The sequence below is a fragment of the Pristis pectinata genome, unplaced genomic scaffold (assembly GCF_009764475.1).
Source record: "Pristis pectinata isolate sPriPec2 unplaced genomic scaffold, sPriPec2.1.pri scaffold_204_arrow_ctg1, whole genome shotgun sequence".
Taxonomy (NCBI): Eukaryota; Metazoa; Chordata; class Chondrichthyes; order Rhinopristiformes; family Pristidae; genus Pristis; species Pristis pectinata.
This window is the reverse complement of record NW_026262531.1, coordinates 21,698-29,067: the sequence shown is the minus strand read 5'-3', so window position 1 is coordinate 29,067 and position 7,370 is coordinate 21,698. Positions and strand designations below refer to the sequence as shown.

The following is a 7,370-nucleotide window of genomic DNA, read 5'->3' as shown; positions in this document are numbered from 1 at the left end:
CCGTTGAGCTGAATACCTCATACCACCAGTCTACCTTGTCTTAGTTGCCCAGTCCCATCCAATCTGCATCCGCGTTACCTCACATGCTCTCCACCACATTAACGGTCCCACCGTTAACGGTCCCCTGGTCCCACCGCTCCATCTTTACCATGAACGTGCAGTCCCTTTACAACTGAATTCACCATCAACAAGGACTTGGAGTCCTCTACTTCTTTCTGCAACATTTATACAACATAGAACTTAGAGCAATACAACACAGTAACAAGGCCTTCGGCCCAGGATGTTGTTCCTAACTAATCCCTTCTGTCTGTAATACTCCCGATATGTCCAGGCACCGCACTGACATACACCTTGTAAGAACCACTTCAATCTCCCTTAAACCTTCATTACCACCGTAACGGCATGTGCGACCACTTTCAGGGAGCTATGGACTTGGATAACAATATCCCTCTGCACATCAACGCTGTTAAGTGTCCCACGGTTAACTGTGTGTGTCCTTTTCCATCTGTTCTGGAAATGAGACTTCTCCTTTCCACGGCAACCGAAACTCCGATTTATCTGTACAGTTGGTTTCTCCACTCTTGTAATGTGCAGAGTCCTGACCCATATCGCAACCATTTCCCGCGCTTCTGCTCCCAGCCCGGATCCCACCAGGCAGAAGAGGAATAAAGTTCCCTTGTTCCTCACCTTTCACGCGAATAGCCACCGCATCCAACATATCACCTCCATCATTTCCGCCTGGTGCAGCGGGATCGCACCTCCACTCATACATTCCCCTCCCGAGGCCTTCCTGGTTTCCGCAGTGGCCATTCTCTCCGTGATTCCCAAATTCTCTATTCGTCATGCCCCAGAAGATGTCCCCGTGCACTGGCACTTTCCCCTGTAATCGTCAGAAGCCGCAGAGTTATCCCTTCATCACCTCCCTCACAAACAACCAGGGATTGAAACCGAAAGTCCAGGTCAGACAAAGGTTCACGTGCACACCCTCCAACCTCCTGCACTGCACTCGCTGCTACCGAAGTGGCCTCGCCTACATCAGCAATACCACGATTAGATTAGTCGTCTGTTCAGCCGAGCACCCGCGCTCTGTACTCAACGGCCATCCTGAGCTTCCGAATGTATGCCAAATCAACTCTCCTTCCCTACCCACACTGACCTGACTGCCTCACCCCCAGCCCGGCCTTCAGCACTGCCAGGGCGAGACCAAACTCAATCTTGACCAATAACTTATTCCTCCTGTGTGCTCTAAGGTCAACGTCATGAACGATGAATTCTACAGTTTCAGGTAACCCGCACCACCTGCGTCCATTCTCTCTCTCCTTCCGATCGTCCCAAATCCTCTGAAACCTCCTTCATTGCAGGCATTTGTTGTGTTAACTTATCAGATCCAAGCCTCTGACTCTACCGCCGCTCATACCTCTCCCTACTTGGCTCATTCTGCCCACCATACGCATCATCACTTGGTTCCAACTATCTCCTTCCACTTCCTGCCTCATCCCTCCCGTTCACCATTTTGTCCTTGCTACTTCCCCCACTACAAATTCAGTCCTTATGCAGGGTCCCTTTGCCCCTAAATATTCTGCCCGATACCCTTTCTTCCCGCTGTTTATTTGTTGCACTAAAATGACAGTAAAGTGGGAGATTGATGACGTAATAGAGACGATTAAATTTGAAATGAAGGAGCTGCAAAGGTGTCTGAATTCAAAGAAGGCATAATCTCTCACTCGGTCATGAGTTAAATGAACGGTGCCTTCCTTACCAGCTTTCACTGCAGTGCAGTGCAGAAACATCCACACAGTTCACAGATCCACACCTGAAAGCAGCTCACTGTGGAAGGCAGGAGACACAGGGGACTGCAGATAATGGAATCTGGAACATGTAACAAGCACATTGTGAAACGAACTCAGCTGTTCAGGAAGCGTCTGTGGAAGGCAAGGAATAGCCGACCGTTCGGGTTAACACCCTGAATCTGGACTGACAGCGCAGAGTAAGGAGAGTCAGTATACAGGCGAGAAGGAAGTAGTGAGGCAGGAGCCGGCAGGAGATCGGAAGACTTGGTCGGAATGAGCGATAAGGGAGAGATGTGGACAGGTGTGGAGACTGACAAATGGACTTGGGAGAAGGTGGATGGGTGGTGTGAGAGGCTGAAACAGACAAGGAAAGGAAGTAAGATGGAGAGGGAGCCCTGTGCAAGCGCAACAGGGCAGCGCAAGCCGCTGATTTACTGTTGGTCACCGGAGCTGCAGTAGGTGAGACACACCCTAGACAGAGGTTTTGACAGTGCAGGAAGCGCACAGATGAAAAATGTAGCTGTGATCGTATAATGGTTAGCACTCTGCGTTGTGGCCGCAGCAACTTCGGTTCGAATCTGAGTCACGGCAGGCCGCAATTTATACTTCTGACATTCAGCAGCTCCTGCAAATTCAACGCTTTACTTCTGATGAATTTCCGGCCCCTGCTTCTCCCCGAGGGTTGAGTTTCCGCTGTCACCACCAGATTTCCCCTGGACACACCCCGACTCATACCTGGAACCAGACGGTGCATTTGGAACTGAACATTCTCGACAGATCAGCAGGCACGGGAGTGTAAACAGGCTCTCTGGGTATTTATCACCCAGAGGAAAACACTGTTCACCGCCGGGACCCGCAGAGTACAAGAGGAGAACCAGCCGAATGGCTTCAGAACAGCGGAGGATCTCCGCTTTCTGGATTGGGAGGCACACAGAACAGCTCCGCCATTCTGTGTGCCCCAAAGTGAGTTCTAGATCTCCCCCCATAATCCAGCTGGCTCCCCATTCCTTTAATGTATTTTGTGTCCAGCAATGTGCTGACTGACTTCCGAAATACATTCAGCAACTTGACCACCGTAGCATTCTGTGGTTCACAATTCCGCAGCTTGCTCGCCCCCGAATGAAGGCATTCCTCCTCATCTGATTGATAAACTTTCCTCTAATATCATTAACGGTGTCCCTCTGGTTGTAGATTGTTAAGCTTCGGGAAACATTCCGCAGGAATCCAGCCTTTGAAGCCCTTTCAGTACCTTGAACGATGCATTTAGCAACGTTGCAGAAGAGCCGCTAAGTCAGGTGAACAGGACAGAAGGAATAATGCATGGTGGTCCGAATGACCTGTTTCTACACTATACGTCTCTAAGTCTCGATGAAAAATAGAATTGGCAAAGAAAGGGGAGAATGGCAGAATTGTCAGAGTCCACTTCAGTGGGAGTCAGAATTTTGTCGGTGATCTGAGGAAGATTTACTTTCACCAGAGGGCGGTAGAAATCAGGTACATGATGGCAAAGAAAGCAGTGGATAAACATGCACTCATATTTAACAGACAATTAATACGGACTTGGATCAGGACAATGTAACTATCTGTGGACCAAGTGAAAGCAAATGAGATTGCAGGAGATAGGTACTTGATGGTCGGCAGTGACAGGGTGGGCCGAAGGACCTTTTTCTGTTCTGTATGACTCTGTGACGCTGATGGGAACACTGAAGCCGGGGTTTAGTTTCAAAACCTGAAATTCCAATAAATGTTCAGCAGGTCAGGCAGCAGGAGAAAATAAACGAGTTGAACATGTGCTGCCTCGCCCTGACTAACTGCATATCTGAACGGAACTGAAATCACGTAACAGCTGCCTCGTTTCACCAAATCACCGCACTCAAATGTGTGATTTGTGCCGTGTATGAACGATATTCCGTGAAAAAGAAACTCAGTGTAATCAGAGAGTTTAGGAGCACAGAAGCAGTCCCTTCGGTCCAACTTATTCATGCCGACCGAGTTGTCAACCTGAGGCAGTCCCACTTGCCGGAACACTGAACACACTGTGGTAAAGCACCTCTGTAACAATAGTGTGGCACTGATTTTGAAACAGTAACTGCAAGCTATAGATTCCCCCATTGGATGAAACGTCCTCCCCGATTTTCCATTGTCAGGACTCCTCATGAACACACGTTTCAATCAAGACATCTCTCGGTTTTCTAAACTGCAGGGGATACTGCCAGCCTGACAACCTTCCTTCACAAAACTCCCGTCCATTCCCGGTATCGGTGTGGTAACCTTCACTTAGTTATGTCCACCTCATTTAGCCCCGAAAAGAAAAAAAGGAGGCCAACATTGAAAATGTTGCTGCTGCTGTCGTGCCAGCGCCGCTCTCCATATTTGATGTATAATCTCCCTGCATTGGAAGTCAAATCATCCGACAAGAAACAGCAAAGTTACAGCGCTCCCCTAAATATTTGTAAAACTGTGCAGTTTTTTTTAATCAATCGCGCACTAAGATACCAAGTTCTACCAGCATCGCTGATTTTTGCAATCGTTCAAGAATAACATAAAGTGGCCCTTAATTTAGATTCCATGCCAAATGGGCAATGTCATATTTTCTGATATTGTTCAGGCTGTTGTTCCGCCTGTTGCCTGCTCCTCTTTTGAAAGGTCAGAAGGCTGTCCACTTGCTTGGAATTCAACTGCTTGTGGTTACAATTTTTTTTTGTTTGTTGCCAACACGTCAGCCCTGCTTTGATCTTACATTCAACCAGCGTGGCCTCACTTCTTGTTTGTTTAATAATGTGTTTTGTCTCATGGCTAAAATTATTTGTTTATCTCATTAAGACAATACTTTACGTTCCCACGTTCCTGTATTCACTGGAATAGAGTTAACAAAGACGCTGAGCTGTCAGTCCTCCTTTCCCTGAAACCACACTTCACAAATAGCTGCCCGACCGACCTCCTGGTCACCATCGGTTCACCGGCCCTGTTGATGATGCTCGTTCCATGGATGGATGTCCTGCTTTGTTTCACCTGTGGCAGACCAACTGCGAAGCATCGTGAAAGCTTGCATCAGTCGAATTTAGAGAGAGACGGACAAAATGACACGGACAACCTCAGAGAGCGGGTACCGTTCTTTGTAATTTTTCCCGACTCTTTCTCTTCCTTCTCGTTCACTGTCTCTCTTCTCCAATAGTATGTTGCAGAACTCATTCTGTTTTTCAAAGTGAGCTTTCTTGCATTAAGTGGTAAGTGCATACTCCAACGCAATGGATTGGAGATCATACGTTAGGCTGATCGGTGGTAGTGTGGCCGAGCGGTCTAAGGCGCTGGATTTAGGCTACAGTCACTGAGAGGACGTGGGTTCGAATCCCACCACTGCCAATCTCTGAATTTTCACCTGTGCTTTTTGAGAAGCTGCTCGCTGCGCGAACAGTCACAGCCGACTTTCTCCAACCTGACCTTGTAATTGAAATGCCCCATCTTACTGACCGTTTCAATAAACGTGTTATGCTTCCAAAACAGCAGAACTTTTCCCACTGAATTATATGCAGTTTGTTCAGTGGAGCCCCACCAATGTGCGAGACAGCATTACTCCTATCTTGCTGTTGATTTCGGCACAGTTTATCATCCATATTCCCCAAACAGTGAACGGTTCTCCTTCCTTAAGCCAATCGATGATTTTCATTCAGGAACTCAGCTTATGAGACTGGTTGATGAGGGCAATCTCCCCCCACCAATACTGAACCCTATTTAAAATACGTAAGAGAAATAGTAAAAAGTGTGCCCACTTTGCTGCATTTAGCTCTGCATTGAACGGAGACTTTTCCTCCTTTAATTCTCCCCTTGATCTCTCCATGTTTCCGTAAGTTTCTCCTTTCTCAAAAGTCTTTGCTGTGCTGTCCTTCAAATGTTACGTCTTTAAAGGGAAATCAGAAAAGATGCATTGTTTCCAATATTCAGCAGGCGAGTGGGCGGCTTTCGTCGACTTTCTGGATGAAAAAAAACAGTTCTTAAGCGGTGCGCTGATCTAGTCAGCGTAAACTGAAACCGACATGGTCATAATTCCATCACAATATGCTCCTTGTGGATTTTTGTGCTGTACGTGACATTTGAGATATTATGAAAAAACCCAACAAATGTTTGCAAATTTTCAGTTGGCCAACGACCCCGTGCGAAATGGGATGTGCAAACCAACGGTAAGCGTGCGCTGAATTCCGCAGCCGCCGAGCCACAACCGCTGTGATGACAAAATCAAAAGACAGCTTTCAGGACCCGAATGTGAGTTCAACTCGCCGAGTTCTCCAGTACAGTGCAGCTGCCCGTGCAACACAAGGTCAGCGCACCGAAGCAGTGGATCATCTGAGCGACGAACAACCTACAAGTGGGCAACGCTGTTGTTACTTTCCACATTGAAAGTCAGAAAACTGCAGTGGGGAAGATTCCGTTGCTGGACAGAAACATAAATCACTTCTTACAAATCCCATGTGATCAGTTTTCTGAATTGCTTCACGAGGCCTCTGTTAAAGAGAGGAACTCTCCGTCCATTCTGCTGACATGCTGAGTGTTGCAAAAAGTTTCCGTTTTGAATTTGTGAGTATTTTATGGCGGCCACATGCACAACTTTCTGTTCCTATTTCAGAAGCTGACTCACATTACGAAATATGTCACTAGAAACAAAATGTTCCTCTTGCTACAGGTAGTTTAATTATCCACTATATAATGCCCCTGGATTGCAGGTGAGAACTTGAGTCTGAAAGAAATTGATTAGGATGTGGAAAATAAAATGGGATCAATGAAAGCTCAGTGTGATTGTTCATCTGATGGTCACTGTAGACTCGGTGGGCTGGAAGGTCTATCTCCATGCCCCATGACTCGACAACGAATAAAGAAGCCCCAATAACACATGCGTAGATCTACCTACTGCTATCCATGTCGTCGACAAATGTATAGCCACATGTCTCGGTAAAGTGTTTATATTAACTTGGGTGTCGAGGTGAGGGCAAGTGCAGAGTTTGTCGGAGACTAGCCACGCGCGAATCTGTGGAGAGAAACCTCCGTGGCACAGCCCAGTTATCCTCGAAGTGTGGAGGGTCATTCTGAGGAGACTGATGGAAGCCAGAGAGACAGATGTGTTTCTTGCGTTATTTATGCACCACATACCACATTCCTCGACTCATAGAGAGGAATGACGGGCCAGACTTTGTGTTTATTGCTTGGAGCAGAAGAGGTTGTAATTCAAAGAGACACAACAGCAGTGCTCAGCAGCGCCGCAACGTAGATGAAGTGTTGGACGCCTCCGGTGGTTTCTGTGGTGTAGTGGTTATCACGTTCGAATTACACGCGAAAGGTCCCCAGTTCAATCCTGGGCGGAAAAATTGTTGCTTTGGGCTCAAGGTTTTGGGAAACACGTGACACTTGGACTTCAATTGGGCATTTAAAACCTAAAATTCTTGCACCACGTGCGAAGAGGGACAGAATGATGCAGACACTTAAGGTAGTAAAATGATCGGGACAGGACTTGAACCTGCAAACTTCTGATCACATCACAGTAAACACCGAAGTCCGACGCTTTCTCCATGAAGCCACACAGCTTATTCT

General features: G+C 47.2%; 1 non-coding gene across 1 annotated transcript; it reads left to right on the top strand.

Annotated features, from left to right (window-relative positions):
* Nucleotides 1–5,071: 5,071 nt before the first annotated feature.
* trnal-uag (transfer RNA leucine (anticodon UAG)) lies at nucleotides 5,072–5,153 on the top strand. The gene has a single exon. It is a non-coding gene; the product is annotated as a tRNA-Leu (tRNA).
* The last annotated feature ends 2,217 nt before the right edge of the window (nucleotides 5,154–7,370 follow it).